Here is a 20,818-nt window from a genome sequence, read left to right as displayed (position 1 = left end):
GTAGTGAGAAGGACTGCACGGGACAGGAAGTGAGCGCTGCGGTTCAGGCCCCCGTGGGTGTTCGTGCGTACCCCGCGGGTAAGGACGTGCGCAAAGGGGCCGAACGCGCCCAAGATTCCAGGGACAAGGCCCCTCTGCGCTAGGGTTCGCGAGAACGCGCAAAGGCCGCGCGGTTCCCCCTTGGATCGGCCCGCCTCCCGTTCTCGGAGGGTACTTTCTTTTCCTGAATAGATTGTTTTGCTACACAACGCTCTCCGTCTCCCTTCTGTAATCTTGTCTTTCGAGAAAGACAAAGACTGGGGTCTTTTCCCTTTTGGGGGTTAACAAAGGGGTTACCCAGTCTCTATGCCTTTTAACCTTCATGGGGTAAGTGTTAGGCTCCCCTTTCCCTGGCTTGAATGAGAGGAAATATAGTCTTCGCCTGGGTGGGGATGGAGGATACACAATACGCTTAAAAACACTTTCCAGGAAAATCCTCGCGGCAGTTACTGATCGGTCTCCCGGACACGGCTGGGAGCGCTGCCCGGAGCCTCCGCAGTCCTGGGCGTGGCCTGCTCGTGCGGCTGGCGCATCTCTTTAGAACACGGCGATACGGGAAACCTACAGTCCTCAGCAGAAATGCTGACTGGAAAAGCCTAATTTACGTTTAATGACTTGGTTCCTTAAAAGGGAGCTTAGCCCTGATGGCTGAGCACACCAGAGTCAGGAGAGTCTGACAGAATGGCCTGAGCTGGCTGGGGCAGGCAGGGTCCCCACGCGAAGTTCTCAGAACGCGGGGAGGAGAATGTGCCGGTGGGGGCAAGGCAGGGGAAGCTCTCCCGGGCCGCCGGGGTGTGCGCAGAGTGAGTGTGGTGGCCTGGTGTTCACAGCGCCGTGATCTGTGATACTGTTTGCAGATGAAGAAGCAGAAACTTACGTGAGTTTTTATTATTTTTACTGTTTTCTAGGCAAAAGAGAGGACAAATATTTTGACTGGTAACTGATGAAAATATTATCGCCCAGTAAATATATATTTTATTTTCTGGGTTCAATTTGATAAATAACTTTAATTACACTGCTTTGTTCATTATCTGCACTCTACTGAGTAAAATGGTAGGTAACGTTAACGCTCCATAGGTCACTTACCTTACCTTTCACGTGTCATTTCACATTGAATTCTCATCTGTCAGGTGACGAACACAGGTTTTCAGTACTGACGAGAACTGGCCACTAGTGAATTAATTCCCATCCTGCTGTATTTAAAGTTTTTACTAGTCTGGGCCATTAAAACTAAGAATTCATAGGAACAGCCACATGTGCTCTGTTTTTCCCAGTCTGCTCCCAGATTCTTCTAAAAGGACCCCACCTTGTCAACACTGCCGTATTTCCTGTGTGTGTGCTTCTGTGGCGCTGATCTGCAGTGGCCAGGCTCTCTGAGCAGATACTCAGCACGAGGCAAAAACACTGTGAGACTCCACGGGAACCGGGCTCGTGCTCTTTATCCGGCCCCACGCAGAGAATGTAAGAATAATTGTCAAGTCCCTTGTCTGTGTAAGAGATAAGAGACTTTCTTCTCACCTTCCAATTTATCACTGCCCACTGGAGTGTTTATCCGGTCTCAGGGAAACAACCCAGGCATCCATTTTCAGCTTTAATAGCCTGACAGACGCAGGTGCCCATGTGGCTTTTAGTTTTTAAGACACCCTCGCTTTCATTGCCTTTACCGCTAGCTGATCATGTATTACTTGGCTTGACAGACTTGCCTGGGCTCTGGAACCATATGGCATGACGTGCTGGAGGTTTAGGTTTCTGATGGTTCTGACTGAAGGCTGCTGGATTCTAGCCCTGCTGAACCCGACTGCGACTTCTCCTGGCGGGAGAGAGGTGAGCACGTTAGAGTCGCAGCATCAGCCTTTCATATCCGAAGTAACGGGATGCAGAATTTAAACAAAACATCATCACAGCAGCGCTGTCAGCCCTCATGTCAGAGAAGCAGATGTGCTGACACGCCGTCTCCCCCTCTCCCCAAACCCGTCTACACGGAGGGTGTCAGAGGGTCACAGTTGCTTACAGCTGCGATTCCCTGAGATCTTTCATCAGGATAACCAGCTTCTGGGTGATGCCATCTGTCTTCATTTATCTCTGCAGAATGTCCAGTTTAGAAAAATGAAATGTCTGTATGAGTTAAGATTTGGGGGATGCTTGAAGCCGAGCTGAAATCTCTATCAATTAGTTTATTTTCTCCCGCATCATTGTCTCATCTACTTGAACACAGTAAACATTAAATGTATACTATTACAGGGACACTGAAAGATAAAGGCACAGGAAATTTTTTAGGTTTAGAAATAAGACAGAAATGAATTCCTTTGGGGTGATTATTAATATTTCCCATGTGCACGACTTGCAAAAAAAAAAAAAGCAGCAGATATGACTCACTAAATGGTCACTGATTGTCAGCTATGTTACACGAAGGTCTACCGAGTCCCGGTGACGGCGGAAAGCCAGCTGAGGTCAACAGTACAGCACAGCTGTCTGTTCAGAGTTTTCCTCAAGGTGAAGATGCCAAGGGTGAATTCCAAAACTGAAATGGCGTCAGGAAAACCAGGTCTACAAAATATAACGACTTGAACTGAAAACGGACCTGGTCACGAGAACAAATGCTCTGTATCTGATGAAGGGGTCGTAGGAAATCTCCAAAATAACTTCCTACCACTTGTGCCTGCTGAAGCCACTGCAGGGCTCACCAGCTGCAAGGCCCTCCTCACCCTGAGCTGCCTTTATTTCAGATAATAATTTTGACTCAATGTCTTTTTATCTGTTGTCTGAGACACATTAAGAAACGTCTTACAGCCACCCCCAACATGAAGCAAGTAAAACACGAGGGAAGAATGCCACCACTGCATGGGTCAAAGCGTGTTCACACGACAGTGTATCAGACAATCCTTTTAAGAGTATTTCTCCCTGTCTTTTTCTATTTCTTGTCCTACTGCTTTTGCCACTGGACCAGCCCAAAAACAAGGAGGATGAATGTGATAGATTTAAGAACACCAGGACTCACCAATGCTTCAACCTACTGTTTCCACCACTTCTTTGGTTGAAAGTAACACTGCTGTTTAACGTTTTAACCGTAGATCCTGTTATAACAAGTTGGCTTTCCTTCTCAAATATATGTCTTAACTCAAAAATAAAGTAGCCATCACTTTGGAAAGCAAAATAGTCTTAGAAGGTCCCAGGAAATGCCAACAGAAGATTAGGAAATTGTGAAAAGAAGGGTGGAGTCAGAGACATTTCTGGACTCTGGAGGCCAGAGTTGAGGAGAAAGTGTTGAGCACATGCCTTTATTCAAGGAACCTCTGTTTCTCAGTTTTTGCTGTGGACCATCCTGGGTAAGGACAGCACATTCTAAAGGAGACAGGTGACCTATTTAGAGGAGACTGGACTGGACCAAGAATGTGTTCATTATCTCTTATGCTGCACTTTTAATGTCTAGATCTGTGACCGTAACCAATACTGAACACCATTATATAAACATAAATTGTTCATAGACACTATACACTGCAGTCTTTGCAAAATCATTTTGAATGTCCATCTTAGCTTGAACAAATCATTTTCATCAGTGGGGACTATGAGGCTTTAAAAATAAAATGAAAGCTCATAACATAAGACAATAAATAACAACCATCGACTCCCCTCTGAGATCCTTTACTTAATTCACAAGAAAGGATTCACATCTTAGCAAAGAGCATTTTATTAACAGTATTTGGCTCTTCCTCAGCAAATGCATGTCATCCGACATTGTGGATTTTCATGTTTCTGTGATTTTCATGTTGTGACTCCGAGAGACCAGTGTTTTGATGGGATTGTTTATTCTATTTAAATACAGTGTTATTATTGGTTTCGTGCGATTTACATCGGTCACTTTGCTTTTTGTTTTCTATTTGCCCATATGTTTTTGCTCCTCTTTTCTTCCTTTACTACTTTCTTTGCATCAGTTGACTCTTTTCTAGTGTAACATTTAAATTCCTTTACTGTTTCCCTTCACTGTGCTTTTGGTGTCTTCTTAGTGCTCTGGGGCTTACCGTGCATGTCTGGTCACTGGGATGCACTTCAGCTTTGCGCTAACTCAGCAACAGTGAGATGCAAAAGCGTTAGTTCTCTATCACTTCATCCCCCTGCTCTTTTCTCACACTGTTACTGCTGTTTTATTACACCTATATATGTTATAAAACAAAAGCGTAATCATTACCTTATATACTTTTATGACTTTTAAAGAAGCTGAGAGAAGAAAAGAGAACAAGTATATATTTACAGTTTGTTATATTCGTTTTTTAATTACCATTTCTGGTTACTCTCATTGGCTACTGCGATCTGAGTTGCCACCTGATGCCACCCCTTCACTCCAGCACAGCTCGTCGCACTCACCTCTGGGTGCTGTGCAGCACTCTGACTGCGTTCCCCGCTGCCTTCCAGCCCCCCTCGTCTCTAACGGACGTGTACATGCTCATCTTTGTTGGGTCCCTTGTGCGTGGTAAGTTATCTCTCTGCTTTCAAGATTTTTTCTCTTTGTCTTTAGTTTTCAACATTTTAACTATCATTCGTCTGGGTCTCAGTCTCTTTGTGTTTATCCTACTTGGACTTCATTAAACTTCTTGGACGTTTAGATGAAAAGTTCTCTTCAATTTTTGGTTGGTTTTAGCTTTTATTCCTTCACATATTTTTCTGCTCCTTTCTCTCACATCCTTCCAGGACTCCCATTATGTGCGTGTTGGAGCTTCATGATGCCCCACGTTTCTCTGAGGTGCTCTTCTTCCCTTTCCATTTCATTCTCCCTTTTTATCAGATTGTGTGATGTCTGCTGACGTGTCTTCAAGTTTGCTGATCCTTCCTTCTGCCAGTTCTGACCTTCTGTCTAACCCCTCTACTAAATTTTTCATTTAATTTACCTTACTTTTCAACTCTAGAATTTCCATTTATCCTTATAATTTATAGCTCTTTATTTCTATTCTGTTCTGTTCTTTACTTAAAACATTTTAAACATACTTTACTTCTTTAGGCATGATGTCTTCAGGTTTTGGAACAAATTTTAATTGCTGCTTTGAAGTCTTCACTAATTCTGACCTCCGGGCTCTCTCAAAGCAATTTTAGTTGCCTTTTTTTGTTTTTTCTGTGTATGAGTCACATTTTCCTGATTTCGCAAGTCTCGTAATTGTTGTTGTCATTGAAAACCGGTATTTTATGTAATATATTGTGGCACATGTGGATCTTGTTCTTCACTCTGTCCCCATGGTTGCTGTTTTTGCCGTTTGTTTACTTGTTTAGTGACTCGGCTGGACTAGTTCAGTGAAGTCCATTTCCCCTGCAGTGTGCAGCCTTGGATGCTGGTCCCCAGGGCACAGCCTTGCACTACACTGAGTGATCGTGGTTTTAGCAGAACTTTTTTTGACTCTCTTTCCATCATCTCTCTGTCAAGCTGACTCTACTGGTATCACATCCAGCTATTAGTCTGGACTAATCATTGTGTAATTTGTTCTATTATTTTCAACAAATAAATTGTGCCATAGTCTGTTCCAATCAAACACGGGCCTCTTTGCAGGTATAGTCTCTGAGATTAGACTTTGAGGATTCTTCTGACCCTCAGAGAACGCTTATCTGTTTTCTTTTTCTGTGGTTCTTTTCGGCATACGTCTTGCTGATACCTGTCTTAGCTGGTTGTTCTTGTGAAATTACTAGCCAACTCTTATTTGATTACCACCACAATCTCCATTGTTTTCTTTTCAGTTCTTTTTTCTTGATATACTGCATATTTTTATAAGGTGGTTTACATTTATTATAAGCTTATTTGGGTATTTTTGCAGCATCTGTATTATGGAAAACTTAATTATTTTTAAATTGTCCTTTGTTTTTAAGACCATCCTTAAGATTGAATTTCCCCATGTTTTGTTCCAAATAAAGTTAGTTCAATTGGAAAGAGCTTTAGAGAGACCTGTTTTTATGGCTTTCCTCTTCCTCTGGGCACAATCTTTCTACCACTGCTCCGGAGCTGGGGCAAGCAGGGCGCCCTAAGTCTCTGGAGCACCCTGCTTCACAAGCCTGGCACTGGGCTGGAGTGAGAGCAGCTGGAGTCCCAGTATCCTCCACCTGCCACGCTGAAGGCCAGGCTTCTGCTGTACGCATGAGACGTGGGTAGAGAGAGTCCCAGATCCATCCCTCTGCTGCCACTGTCTGGAAAAAAGCCTGCACAACATGGGCCCAGGGCTTTGGTGAAAATGCTGGCAGCTCTCCCCTCCTGGAGAGGTCCCGTAGTCGTCCACTGGGAGGTAGGGAGAGAGGAAGCTCTGTGTTCTCCTTTGTCCCCAAATGATGTGGAGCTTCTATCACTTTGAACTGTATCAACATATCAATGTCACAACAGCACACCCCCTCTGCCCCTCCCCAGGAAACTCCCCGGCAGTGAGCCCAGCAGCCACTGGTCTACTTTCTGTCACTACAGATTTTTCTTTTTTTTTTTTTGTGGGGGGAGGTAATTAGGTTTACTTATCTACTTATTTGTTTAGAGGAGGTACTGGGAATTGAACCCAGGACCTTGTGGATGCTAAGCAAGCACCCTACCACTTGAGCTATACCCTCCCCCCTTAGATTTTTCTTTTTTAGAGTCTTAACCACATGGTATTATACCGCATGTACACTTTTATATCTAGATTCTTTTGCATCATTATACATTTGAAACCTTTTCATGATATAGTTTATACTGAGTTCACCCCATTTTATTGTTAAACTATGTTCCATTGTGTCAACATGCTGCAATTTGTTTATTCATTCACCAGTTGGTGAACAATTGAGATGTTCTGATTTTTGGTGAATTTGAATAAAACTATGGGAAACACTCTATATAGTTCTTTTTGCAGACATGTGTTTTCATTTGTCCTCACTAAATGTCCAAGAGTGGCATTGTTTTCCAAAGCGGCTGTACCTTATTGCATTCTTGAAAGATATGGATCAATTTTCCTATTGCTCCACATCCTCATTAGCACTTGGTATTGAGAGTTTAAAATTTTTAGTCATTCTTGCTGGTCTGTAGTAGCATCAAATTGTAGTTTAAGTTAGATTTACGTAATGGCTAATGATGTTGAGCATCTTTCCATGTGCTTATTTGCTGTCATTATATAGCTCTTCCTTGAAGTATCTGTTCAAGTCTTTAGCTTATTTTTTAAATTGGGTTTTAAAGTTTTTATTATAAAACTGAAGACAAAGGTTTTTGATTATGAGTCCTTCATTGGGTATGTGTTTTGGAAATATCTTCTCCCAGCTTGTTCTTTTATTTTCTTAAAAGTGTCTTTTGTTATGTCTTCTTGGAGAACCCCTTTATCATTACGTAACCCCTTCTTTGCTCCTGTGACTTTCCTTGCTTTGAAGTCTGCTTGGTCAGAAACTAATACAGTTACACCTGCTTTCTTTTGATCAGTGTTATCATGGCAGACTTTTCTCCATCCATTTACTTTTACTCTACATGTGTCTAAAATTTAAAATATTTTTTGTAGACAACATATATTTGGGTCTCGTTTTTCAATTCATTCTGACAATCTCTGTCTTTCAGTTGATACATTTAGATAGTTGAGGTTCAAAGTGATTATTGATCTAGTTGAATTAATACCTACCATATTTGTTACTGTTTTCTGTTATCCTATTTGTTTATGCTCTTGTCTTCCACTTTTTAATGCCTTTTATGGTTTTAAGTAAGCATTTTATATATAATTCTATTTTCTCTCCTTTCTTAGCATATTGCTTATACTCTTACGTATTTCTTTTTTTTAGTGGTTACTCTAGAGTTTGTAAAATATGTTTACAACTAATCCAAGGTCACTTCCAAATAAAACTATACAGCTTCTTGTGTAGTGTGAGTGCTTGATAGTAACCAAATAATTCTAATTTCTCTGTCTTGTCCCTTGTTTCATTGTTCTCAACCATCCCAATAACACATAAGCACACATCTGTACACAAGACTTATACACAAGCATACAAAATTGAATATACTGTTGAAACAATGGTTGTTGGTTAGAACAATTAAGAGTAAAACAAATGTCCATTTACCTTCATTCATTCCTTCATTGATAGCCTTTCTTTCTTTACATAGATTGGAGTTTCCTTCTCTCTAAAGAACTTCTAGCGTTTTTTGCACGGCCGGGCTACTGGCACCAAATTCCTCTAGTTTTCGTTTGTCTGAGAGAGTCTCATCTTCCTTCACTTTTGAAGGATGATTTTTCAGGGTACAGAATTTCAGGTTGGTGCTTTTTTCTCTCAACACTTTAAATATTTCACTGCACTCTCTCCTTGCTTGCATGGTTTCTGTGGAAAAGCTGATATAATTCTTCTCTTTGTTTCCCTCTAGGTAAGGTGGCTTCTTCCTCTGGCTTCTTTTAGAACCTTTTCTTTACCTTTGATTTTCTGTACTTAGAACGTGACACACCTCAGGATAGTTTCGGGGGCATTTGTTCTGCTTGTTGCTTTCTAGGTGTCCTGCCCCTGTGGTGTGCTCTGTGACACGAGTTTTGGGGAAATTCTCAGTCATTATTGTTTCAAGTATTTATTCTGTTTCTTTCTTCTCATGCTATTCCCATTATGCATACATTACACATTTTGTAGTTGCCCCACAGTCAGTGAATATTCCGTTTTGTTTCAGCCTTTGTTCGCTTTGCTTTCAGTTTTCAAGGATTCTCTTGATGAACCATCAGGCTCAGAGATTCTTCCCTCAGCTGTGTCCAGTCTGCTCATAAGCCCATGAATGGCATTTTTTATTTCTGTTACAGTGTTTTCACCTCTAGCATTTCTTTTTGGTTCTGTCGTAGTATTTCCATCTCTCTGTTTATGGTCCATTAGAGCCCTTGGCATGCTAATTGTAGTTGCACCGAATTCCCTGCCTGGTAAGTCCGTTACCCTTGCCATGCCCGCTTCTGATGCCTGCTGTGTCCCTTCCAGTTGCGTTTGCTGCCTTTGGCATGCTTTGTCACTTTTCCTTCATAGCTGGATATGATGCACAGGGTAAAGGAACTGTTGTAAGTGAGCCTTTAGTAGTGGGGTGTTGAGGTTTGGAGGTGAGGAAGCTTTCTGTAGTCCCAGGTTATGTTAGGTTGGTATAACCATGTCTACTTACGCTTATCTACGGCATTTAAGGGTGGAGGATCTTGAACATTCTGGAATGATGTTCACATTTTTTGGTTGATGCATGACAGAGTGCTTCCATGACCACTGAAAAGGGAATTTTACCGGGAGATGTCTGTAAGAAAGGCTATCAGTTCAGTTGAGGATGTGTTGTATTTGAGATGTCCAGGTGCAAACGCCTTCTAGGTATTTGGTGCCCCCAGTAGGTATCTGAGTGGAGGAAACTATATTTGAAACTCACGCATCTTGGGAGTGGAGAGAGAGAGTGATTGCTCTGTGGAATGATGATCCCAATGTGGAAAGGCAAGTTCAGTGTTTTGTTTTGATTTTGATAGAAAACCAGAATTTTTAAGGTGAAATGCATCCGTGGTGTGTAGAAAATGCTCTTTAATGAACATTTGTCAGGGTAGAGCTGCCTTTTGAGGCAAATCTAATAATTATTTATTTGGGACCTCACCTTGTTAGTAAAAGCATCTCAGGTGGCTTTCAAGGGTGGACAATATGTGTGAATATTAAGTGACTTGATGACAACATGAAGAAGGAGGGGGGGAGTGGGTGATGGGCACAAACTGTAGACAAGGGCAATGTTAAACACGTGTGCTCTCAAGGCCCGTGTATAGTCTCTGACCGAGTCCTCGGGCACTCTGGGAGTGCATGTGACAAACGTTATTTGAACGTAGCCCTTGTTTAGATTGGAACAGCTCTGAGGTTAACATCAGGCAAAGAGTCAGAGACTCTAACAAGGAATTACAGTCTATGTAACGCAACATGCAAAGCCCTCAATACAGTCTTCATGGTAGTTTCTGCGTTTTATTACAAGGGACGCTTTTCCCCCAGCCCTCCATGTGGAAGAGCCTTAATTACAGAAGCGCTCCTGGCCTCTCTCCATCCTCTCGTTTCCTTTGTGAGTTGGTGCAAAGCAGAGCCTGGCATGAATAGCACCGCTGCCCCCCCACCTCGGCGGCGAGGTGTCTGTGGGAGCAGGCTTTCCCTTACTCCTCTGAGTCACTACCTGTTACAGGGAGATCCCTACCGCCACCAAAGAACGCGAAATGACTGCCTGTGCCTGGTTCTGCGCATCAATCCGAGTAAACCTACTGCCTGAACATTCTTTAATATTAACTTATTGGTCAAAAAATTCTGCTGTAAACCTGAAACTGCTCTAAAAAAATAAAGTCTATTATAAAAAAAATAGCGTGCTGCATTCCCAGCTGTTTGCTCGTTTGCTGTTTCTCAGTTGGCTCAGCTCTCACACGGGGACGGGACGCTCGCCCACTTATGTGTGCAACCCCTAGAAATGCAGTCATTTTCACAGAGTGATTTATTTTAAAGGCAATGGAAGCTGATGTCATAAAAAGAAAACATAACTTAGTGTAAGTAATTCTATAGTATACAAATTTGATGTTGGTACAGTATTTTGTTGGGTTTTCTAGATCTAGAAATACATTTTAGAATACCTAGAAAAGAGGATGTGGTCTGCACGACCGTGAATTTGTTTCCTTTGCAGGAAAACAGCCAGAACAGCTGCTTGTCTGGGAAGCAGGGGACCTTTACTGCATTTACCTCTGCTCCCTGATAAACGGTTTTGACAAGTCAGATAACAGCTTGGAAACTCACACTTCTGCTCCTCGACGGCTCTGCCTCCCAAACCTGAAAGTCGCCATGCTTGCTTGAGAGCCTGTCCTGTGTCGTGGTCCGAAGATTCTGGGCCAGAAAGTCTTGTGTGCAATACTTGAATCTGGATTCCATCAGCAGCTCAGGCAGTGAAGGACTTTTCCACTTGAGGATCCATGACTCCCTGAACTTTCCAACCAATGGATGACATGCCCTGTCTCAGCCTTTGTGTTCCACCTGTCACACCAGTCCTAGCGTCATCTTCACATGTGTGTTTCTTGTAAAGTATTTTTTAAACTGAGCAGTGGCATTGTGCCTGGAGCAGGCTGCACACAGCAGCTTGCAGCACCGTGTTCTTCATTGAAGAGTCCAGGTGAACCAGGGCCAGGAGACCGGTCCACTTTGCTTGTTGCTGGGAGCGACATGCAACCCACGGTTCTGGCGGCTAGTTGACAGATCTGAGATGCTGTGAGCATGGCCCCGCTTGGTTCCCTTCAGATCACTCGTTACTCGTCTGTGCCTGGTGCTTCACGGAAGAACCAAAGCTGCCCTCGCTTAGGAGCCGTGGCCTCCGGGTGGAGCTCTGACAACGCATCCTGCCAGCCTAGTGCCCTAGACACGAATAAGGAATCGTTTAGACAAAGTATCATGTCAGTCTGCAGTTTGCATATTTGCATAAAGAGGATTTTGGATGGGAGCAGCCCCACATGTGCTTTGTCAGGGCGCAGAGCTGGTCTACAGAGAACTGTTGGGGTATTAATAACGTCACAGTGGGCCAAGATGATTTCTGAGCCAATGAGGCAGATCTTACGGAAATGGCAGGATACAGGGTGGGGAGCAGTAAAAAGAGAGAAGAAAAGGGACTCACTGCTTTTTCTTTTTTGTCCATAGCAGGACAAGAGCTAGATTACTAATGGCCTGTTGCCAGCCGCCAGGCTCATTCGCAAGAGGCTCTCTGAGAAAGGAAACAGATCGGATGGCTTATCTATTCACATCGCTTTGCTGCAGAAATGAGGAATATGGCCTTCAGAGATGTGAAGTGATTTCTCCAAAATAACACAGGTAGCTGATAACAGATCCGAAAATACAGGCTCATTCACATTGTGGAAGCCGTCACGGGAAACATTCTCCCTGTCCGTCTCCAGCTCCCTCCGTGAAAGCCCCATTTTTTCATTTCTCAGCTGTCGTATCATAAGTATATATTCTCTGATGGTTTCCTAATTTATGCAACACACCCATTACCTTCTTGTAAATCATTTTCCCACCAGCTTATCAAAAGTGAGACTCATGCCAGTGACTCAGTGGGTTTCTGACACACAGCAAATATTGGTGACGTGAGCTTTACAAAACTGGGTTGACACGTAACCTCGAGGGCCTCAAAGATAAGAAAAGTCAAAATAGAAAGCAGCATCGCACAGTTCACTCTGATGTGCATTTGGGAAAGGATTGGGGTTGTCTGTTGTTAAACTGGGAACATTGGGAACAAAAGACTGGGTGAAACACCGACGGAGATGGAGTCCGGAGCACGTGCTTTGTGCCACGAACAGCACGATGCCCAGTTGTTTCAGAATAATTAATTCATGCTGAGGCCCCAGCACATTATACAGACATTGCTAATTAAAGATGGAGGTTCTGGAGACCAAACTAGGAGCCGTTATAGAGACTAGAAGGGCCAGAAATACACGTTCTGGGTGCTTGCCTTTTTTCCTCTCTCTCTCACAGAGGTTAAATGGCTTGAAGCTGGCTGCAGTGAGACAGATCATAAAATAGATAAACAACAGGGTCCTCCTGTACAGCGCAAGGAGCTATATTCAGTACCTTGCACTACCCTGTAATGAAAACGAATGTGAAAAGGAATATATACATGTATCACTGACCCACGATGCTGTGCACCAGAAACAGACACGACGCTGTAAACTGACTAGACTTCAGTAATAAAACAAGAAGCAGATCCTGTTAACCGCCTTCCAGTTCACATCCCAAGTGCTTTCATTCATGGAAGAAGAAATAGGATATAGAGTCCGGGAGAGAATTTGAATAAAACTTGCGATCTTCAAACATTCAGTGTCAGCTCTTGGTCACAAATTGGTGGGAAAGGGGGCGTTCATGTATCACAGGGTCAGAGCAGGTAGACGTCGCTGTTAGACCAGAGAAGAGGTGGGACGTAGGACAGTTACGTCTCCAGGTGACGAGCAGGGTGGTGGCCTCTTGGCGACGTTTGTGGAGGAGGGTGCTTTTCCTGTGCAGACGCTTCGCACCGGCCTGCTGAGTCCCGCGTTGGGTTGTGAGCATTGTGACAAGCAGGCTCACGAGGGAAGGACTCCCTCGCCCACGTTACTGGGCTCAGTGACCCGCCCCTGACGTGGGTGCTGTCTGCGACTGGTTCTGCGAGTCACTCCGAGTAATCCTACTGCCTGAAGGTTCTTTAATATTAATTTTTCAGTCAAAAAACAGCGTGCTGCTCTCCCACCTGTTTGCTCGTTTGCTGTTTCTCAGTTGGCTCAGCTCTCACGCGGAGACGAGACGTTCGCTCACTTATGTGTGCAACCCCTAGAAATGCAATCATTTTCACAGAGTGATTTATTTTAAAGGTAATGGAAGCTGATGTCAGAAAAAGAAAACATGACTTAGTGTAAGTAATTCTGTGGAATACAGACTTGACGCTGGTGCTGCGTCTTGCTGGATTTTCTAGATCTGGTTGCTCCCTCAGGAGCTCTGGGGAGGCCAAAGTGAGGAAGGGAAGGCTGGACTCCAGACCCAGGCTCAGAGCCAGGGATGGTCTGAAAATACAAAACGTAGACCTCCCGTTACCTCTTCCACTCAACGTGTTTAAACATTTAGATGATGCCAGAATGTGCAGAAAAAGTACTTTCTTCCTTCCCACCTTTTAGGTACTGATTTTCAAACTTAACAGCCCCCGAACTTGTGAAAATGGTGATTTCCCCCAACACCAACGTCCCCTCCCAAAGGAGGACCCTCTTCTATGCTGGAACGTGGCCCCAGAATGCGATTCTGATGCGGGCCATCACGTTTGGAGAAGGAAACCCTATCTCTGAATGACACATTAACTCTTGCTTCTAGTCTTGGCAGAACATTGTAAAATTCTTGACAAGCACGTGGTCACTAGGTGAGCTCCGTAAAAGCACCGTCACTGCTGTGCCTTAGATTCATATATTCGTAATATTTTAAAATTGGTGAAATTCTGTGTCTATATACAGCAGTATTGAATTGACAAGGCTCTGAAAAATCTTTGAGGTTTTGTGAAAAATAAGTCTTGTCACGTTAATCTCATCTCACTTCTGCGACAGGATGAAAATTCTGGTCAACCAGAAGGGCAAGTGTTCTGATGGCCACTGACCTAGATGGGTTTACATTTAGGAAGTCTGTGTGGCACAGACCAGCAACAGGAAGAAAAGCCAGACAGACAAGCCAACCCTGGGAGAGACGATTCGACGTCAGTGACGTCATGGCGGTGCTGGCCACCCTCCTGGGCTGCCTTATCTTATGTCACAGGGTCACCTCTAAGCATTTTGGCAGGATTTTATTTTATGTTATCCTTTTAAAGGGAAGGAGAGTTCTTGACTGAAGACTTAACCTGGTTTCAGTGCACCTCCAAACCTCAGCTCTCTTGGTGTATCAAAGGCAGGGCTAAGCTTGAAAATGGTAGTTCGGGCGGGATGCAGATCCCTAGGAGGGTCCCTTAGCTAGTCTTATCCACAGAAGAGGAACAACCCAGAATGAAATCCAGTGGTCCTCACTTTAATGTAGGTCTACGTCATAGTGAAGCTAAGATTCTTATTATCTGGACTTTAACTTAGAGGGCATATTTTCATTATTATTGATTTTGTTCTGACATGTTTAATTAAAACCTCTTCAAATTGGGTTATTTTGAAAAGCTAGATAACCTATTTGGAGAAACATATATATTTGTAATTTCTTTATAAGAGCATTTTAATACAACAATTCATTCTGTGCGGTAACCATAGGCATCCGGAGAACATGACTTTGTAGTATCTCTTAATGCTTTCAGCCCCAGAACTCCTGGATGTGGGCAGGCGAGTGAGTGAAGGGGATGCAGGTGGCAGAGCCAACCAGAACGAGCATCCCGCAGCCTGGTGCAGGGACGGCGTTCCTGCCCCCAGCAGCCGCGCGTGTCAGAGGCACGCTGCTGCTCAGCGAATCACTCCCAGCCCTCGCAGCTGAACACAGCACACATGCATCACCTCGCACAGTTGCTGAGGCTCAGGGCTCCGGGAGTGGTTTAGCTGGGTGCTTCGGGCTCAGAGTTTCTCGTGAGGTTGCAGCCGGTCTGTTGGCTGGGGCTTCAGGCACCCGAAGGCCTGGCTGGGGCTGGCAGGTCACTCCCACGGCTGCTGACAGGAGGCCTCGGCTGCTCCCCATGTGGGCCTTTCTGAGGGGGTGCTCAGGACCTGACAACTGGCTTCTCACAGAACAAATGGTGAGCGAGAAAGAGAGAGAGAGAGAGGGAAGGGAGAGGGAGAGAGAGAGAGACAGAGAGGGAACGCACGAGGCAGGAAGGGAACATCATTATACCATCGTCCCAGAGGCGGCTCCCCATCACTTCTGCCACATCTGCCAGTCACATGCATCCGCCCTGGTACCTGGGAGATGTGGGTCCCTGGGGCCATCCTAGAGCTGCTGCGACTGGGAGTGGACGGAACAGGACTGAACTCCCTCTCGTCCTCCGACTGTTTGATCCACAAATTTACTTAGAAAATGAGAGCAATCTGCTTTCCTATTTGGCTCCATTAAACAGAAGCAAGGAAGGTTCCAATGCACTTCTTTTTTGTAATAAGTGGTGGATGTAGTAAGTGTGATAAGCCAAAACCATTTGTAACACTCATAATGGAATAGAACACGCTTTTGTAAACATCGGTCTCCGCTTATGGCCCTTCTAACCTACTGAACACGCAGGGCTGGAGCTTGGTGAAACTAGAGGTGTTCCTCGAAGCAGGAGGCTGGGACCAGAACACCTGTGCAGAGAGGATGCGGGAGATCAGAGCCCTGGGAATGACTAGACCACATTCCCTGTGTGGGGCTGAGTCTGGACAGTCTGGAGGGTGGAGCAAAGCAAGGGCGAGGTCCAAGCAGGTGTGGACAGAAGGAATCTTGGATAGAGAATTCTAGAGGGTTTACAGGTGAGTCAAGGAGCAAACGCGTCCACATCACGCTCCTTGGAAAGTGGACTCCGACTTGTGTGGGTGAGTCTGGGACTGATCTTTCTGTTGTTTCCCCAAAGCTCCTTTTCACCCGCTCTAATGATTCCCGCTCTGGCTGGCATCCTGGCCCGGGCCTCGCTTCTGCCACGTCGCCAACACAGGACGATTGCTTCTAACGAGATGGAGGCCCATTGTAGGCTAGGATGAGTGATTATGTAAGATTACAGCCCATCCTCGGGCTGTAAGAGGCTTACGCAGCAGGGTGATCTGTGCAAATGTTATTAACTTCGGCTAATTAGGACCTCTAAACCTGAGAGATGTGGATTCCGGAAGCAGAGAGGAGAACCCTTGGACCAGTTTACTGAGTTACAAAGCAGCTTACGTTTGTGTGCGGCTGGTGCTTGCTTAAATCCTCAAGTAGAAAGGCTTTAGCTGAGTATATTCAGTCTGGCCTGAACCGAACAACTGTCTACAAAAAATTTGGATTCGTTCCCTGGGGGCACCAGGACTTGGGTTGTCAGACTGTAATTGTTCAGACGGGGTCCACCTCGTCCAGAGCATTTTAAAAATGCGAGAAGTCCCACTTCCTCTCAGAACACTGGAGAAAGGAAAGCATTCATTAAGCGTGACGCAGCCTGCTTTCTGGATTTAGAAATGTAGAGATGCTCCTTTCCAGATGCTAGATTCTCCTGGATCCAATCACGGCTCCCGACCACAGGAGGCGGAGGTCCTGCTTTTTCCCTGGTCCTACCTGCCTTGACGGTGATGCTCACCCAGTGTCACCTGGTGTCATCTCGTCACCTGGCATCAGGCAATCATCGCACCAGGCTCAGCTGCCGTTGGGTTCCGCTGAGCAGCCGCTGTCCTGGGCTTTTGCGCAGGGAGCTGCAGGGCTGCGTGTCGCAGCCTCACAGACTTGCGGGATGTCCTCGGTCTTCACTCAGGGACACAGAGGCCCTCTGACATGCAGGTTCAGTAACTGGTTTCTGTGTCTGTCCTGGCTCGTGTTTTCCAGTATGTGCCGGAAAGGTGAGCTGCGCGGGCCCTGACGATGCCTCCTGCAGCAGGGGTGTGCGAGGGGCCCTCTCGTGCTGAGTCCTCTGCCACGTGCGGCTGCGGGGTGGACGGGCACGTGGACTGCAAGCCAGGCCCTGCCTGGGAGCCCAGTGGCACCGCCTGCGTGACCACGTTAAATACTTCCCTGCAGACACCTTGCTCCTCCCTCCAACCAGGGCAAGTGTGAGCGCCGTGGATGCGCAGCCACCACAGACGCGGGGTGAGCTCCACGCCAGCCTGGTTGTGTCCGACCGCGGGCTGTTTGCTGAGAAGTCTGGAGTCGTGGGTGAGGACTCCAGCCCTGGGGCGCGGGGCCTGTGTCTGGAGCGTGGCTCCTCTCAGTGTGACCCCAGGCGTCCCCTCTCCACTGTCGCACCCACACGTGCGTCCGGCCTCTGCCTGCTGTGTGCGTGCGCATCCCTCTCGTACCGAAAGGCGTGAAAGGAGGTTGGAAGCGCTGTTAACGTTGACTCGTAAGTTGATCCGTGTTTAGTGAATTCCCAAGCAAAATTTCAGTGTCTTTTCTTTTAGAACTAGACAGGACAGTTTTTGAAGGTCATAATGAAGAAGTGCAAGAAAATACAGATGTTTTTGTAAATTGGTAAGAGGTCCTTTGTCGTATAAATGAGACGCTGCATAGATTACCCTGGAGGGGGTGACTGGAAGGACTCACAGACCCCACAGGGTGCACAGGACACACAAGCAAAGACAGAGGAAGCAGCGTCCCCTCCACCCCCGGTCCTTCCTCACCTCCACGGGATGTACTGTATGAACCCCTAACAGATACATCTCGATGCCAGACGAAATCAGTGAGGAGAGGGTAAATTATTCCACAAATTATATCTCAGTGTGTTCTAGGCATTTGACGTTTCTCTGGAGCAATCATTTGTATTTCATGATATAAATGACCCTTAATATGGCTTACTGGTGGCCCAGGGACTCTTCTGATGGTCATACAGCAGGAAGATACCAAGAACACACACGTTTCAGGGAAAATATGTTATTATAGTTCTCTGTCAAATTTTCAGAACTACACGACTGTGGCATGGATGTTGGAGAGGAAGATGTTTGCATGTCCCCACGTTGTCACTACAGTGTAGGGATTTCAAAAGCTTGACGAACAAAAAAAAAAAGAGAGTGAGAAAAACACCGTATTTTTTGTTTTATCTTAATTTTTACTGGAATTCCATGAAATTGACTAAAGAATTTCCTTTCATTTGATTTTTAGATATTTTCTATTTTACTACCAGGCAGACGACTGTCTCATAAAATTTTAAACACTCATATCTCTTCCAGTTTCTTTTTTTTATACAGCAGTGTTTTGCTAGCCTTACATAAAAGTGTCCTTTAAAGACATATGTTTAAATGTACTTATGATCTTCAGAACATTTGTTACTTGTCACTTGTGCTTGCAATTCACTCCATTCTGTCTTCCAAACCTGTTTTGGGGACAGGAGGTTCTTTGGAGACCGAGCATAGCTATGCTAGTTAATACAAAATTTGTCTATTTTCTCATTATTATAAACCGATATACTAGCATTCCATGTTGCATTCTGCTGGCCTGGCCTCTGGAAGCCCAGGTTCATTTAAGTCAGTTCCTTAGAACTTCAGTTAAATGTCCTTTATCCTCCAGAATTGAGATAAAAGGAACATTTCACAGCAGAGGACAAGAATAAGACCCTACACAGTGAATCACATGTGGAGCAGCTGAAGGTTGCAATGAGCAGCTTTTCACTTCCTTGGTCAGAAAAATCGAAGACTCCACAACAACTTTGTTTATAATATTACTATTACATTATAATACTGTGGCGTTTTGCTCTCTGTCTGTATATTCCAGTTTTATTCTCATGACTAATTCTCAGCCAAATACACTTGTATATATATATTAATAGTCAAGATAAATTTGCAACAGAAAAAATGTTTTCTGTGGATAAAGGCAAACGAGGACTGGAAAAAAATTTCATCAGCACAAATGCACTTTTTCTGTTCTTTATAAATTAGAAAGCTTCATCAGTGATTGCTTTAAATTGCAGCCTCCTAATCTTACCTCCTAGCAGGCCCGTAATTACCAAGTCCTTGTCTGTTGCCCACTGATTTTCCATTTGTCATGTGCCTGTTTTGGAAGGAGAGGAGATCTGCACAAGAGTCTAACATCAGAGGAGGGATGATGATAAAAGCTGAAAATGTTCTGCCAAACAAGAATAATGCCACTCTCATTTCATTTCCACTCCATTTTCTTGTCTACATCACAGTCTGTCTTGAAGACTCCCGCGGCAGCTGGGGTATTTACAAAAGGATGCTGATGTTTCAAAGTCAAGGACAAGTTTGGCAGCAGCACTGAACCTGATGTAAGAAAATAAAAGAATGAGATATTCAGTCTTACATGCTCGTGAAGGCCTGCTGGCTTCCCTCTTTTCTTAAAGCTAATTATATAAGCACCTCTTGCTAATGTGAATGAAAATCTTTACTTCTGCATATGTGTGTATATATACATATATATACAAAGTATTATTAACATGTATGTATATATATATCAGTTGAGCATTTATAGATGTTTTCTAAATTAATTTCATAAAGCAAAACAAGGTAACTGAAGAATGAAAGCCATATGATACTTAAAACACAGCAGCCATGGAGAAGCTGCTTTAGAATATTGTGATTTTAGGATGAGCTCATGCTCTGAGGCAGCCTGGCCAGAGGTCGTGCGGGGTGATGGAAAAACACTGGGGACAGAAGTCAGGAGATGGGGCTTTTTGTATTTTTTTCTGTCAGTTTTCAGCTGTCTCTTTCTCCTCATTGGTAAAATGAGAGTGTTGGGCTATTTAAATCTGATGATGTCACAACGCTCAGGGTTCAAACACTGCCTGATGTTTGCTTGTCAGCACGTTGTCACTAAGGCGCAGGGGTTTTAAAAGCTTGATGAACAAAGGGAGAGGAATCACGCAGAACATTGTTTAGTTTTGTCCCAGATCATCCATCAGATTAAAACACCTTATGCTTTGGGAAGCATGCAAGGCACTTTCATTAGTTATTCTATGAAAATCACTCTCCACTTAACAACTGAAGAAACCGAGAAAGAGAATTTGAGTTTGTCAAGGTCACACAAGCCATGAAGGGCAGAGTCGGGATGTGACCTAAGATCCACTGTCTCCAGGAACAAAGCTGCTTCCCTAACTCTCTGACTTGGCGTAATATTTATACCTAGATTATGAGGACATTAACGAACGCTATACCAATTTTTACACACAAAATAGAAAGCAATATTTGGCACAATTTGAAGAAATGCTGATGGAGCTTCTGATACTGATGCTTGAAATTATCTTTTATAGAATGATTATTTTGGAAACAGGTATCATTTAAATTTGTCTGCACTATTAACTTCCCATAATGCTTCAGTAGAACGGATAAGAGAAATAAAATGGTTTTCTACGTTCCTCACTTGTTGGTATTTACTGACACGGCCATGGTTCCGGTGTGGTGAGTAGATAGGGTCAGAGATGAGCAAAGTCCGCAGAAATGGGAATTGGAAGCTTTATCCTGAGAGCTAGACTCGGGCTGTCTTCCCATCCAGTGGTCACTGATACAATGATTCTTGTGACAAAAAAAAAAAAAAAAAAAAAAAAACCCTATGGTTTTAAAGTGGAAAAAAAAAAGGACACTTTATTACTGGCAAGAAAGCGGAATAAACAGTGGGATAGAAATTGAAGTTCTGACATATACCAAATAAGGGTTCCAGAAAGCGCCAGTGAGGAATGAGGGAGGGGGTTTTCTGGAACTGAAAGAAAGGACATGAAACTTCAGTATGCCAGAAGCACAGTAAGTCTCAGTCATAA

The 20,818-nt window shown here is 44.4% G+C and overlaps 1 long non-coding RNA gene across 4 annotated transcripts; it reads left to right on the top strand.

Moving 5' to 3' along the window:
- Window positions 1–230: 230 nt before the first annotated feature.
- LOC140697937 (uncharacterized) lies at window positions 231–19,367 on the top strand. 4 transcript variants are annotated; one of them, XR_012075320.1, is made up of 5 exons: window positions 231–366; window positions 1,314–1,500; window positions 1,737–1,863; window positions 11,641–11,811; window positions 19,238–19,367. It is a non-coding gene; the product is annotated as an uncharacterized lncRNA (long non-coding RNA). The 4 variants fall into 4 exon arrangements; XR_012075317.1 differs by lacking the exon at window positions 231–366 and adding an exon at window positions 809–916; XR_012075318.1 differs by lacking the exons at window positions 231–366; window positions 19,238–19,367 and adding exons at window positions 809–916; window positions 12,472–12,768.
- Window positions 19,368–20,818: the final 1,451 nt, after the last annotated feature.

The sequence above is a fragment of the Vicugna pacos genome, chromosome 8, assembly GCF_048564905.1.
Source record: "Vicugna pacos chromosome 8, VicPac4, whole genome shotgun sequence".
Classification (NCBI taxonomy): Eukaryota; Metazoa; Chordata; class Mammalia; order Artiodactyla; family Camelidae; genus Vicugna; species Vicugna pacos.
The sequence above is the reverse complement of the archived record's forward strand: the minus strand, read 5'-3'. Positions and strand labels throughout refer to the sequence as shown.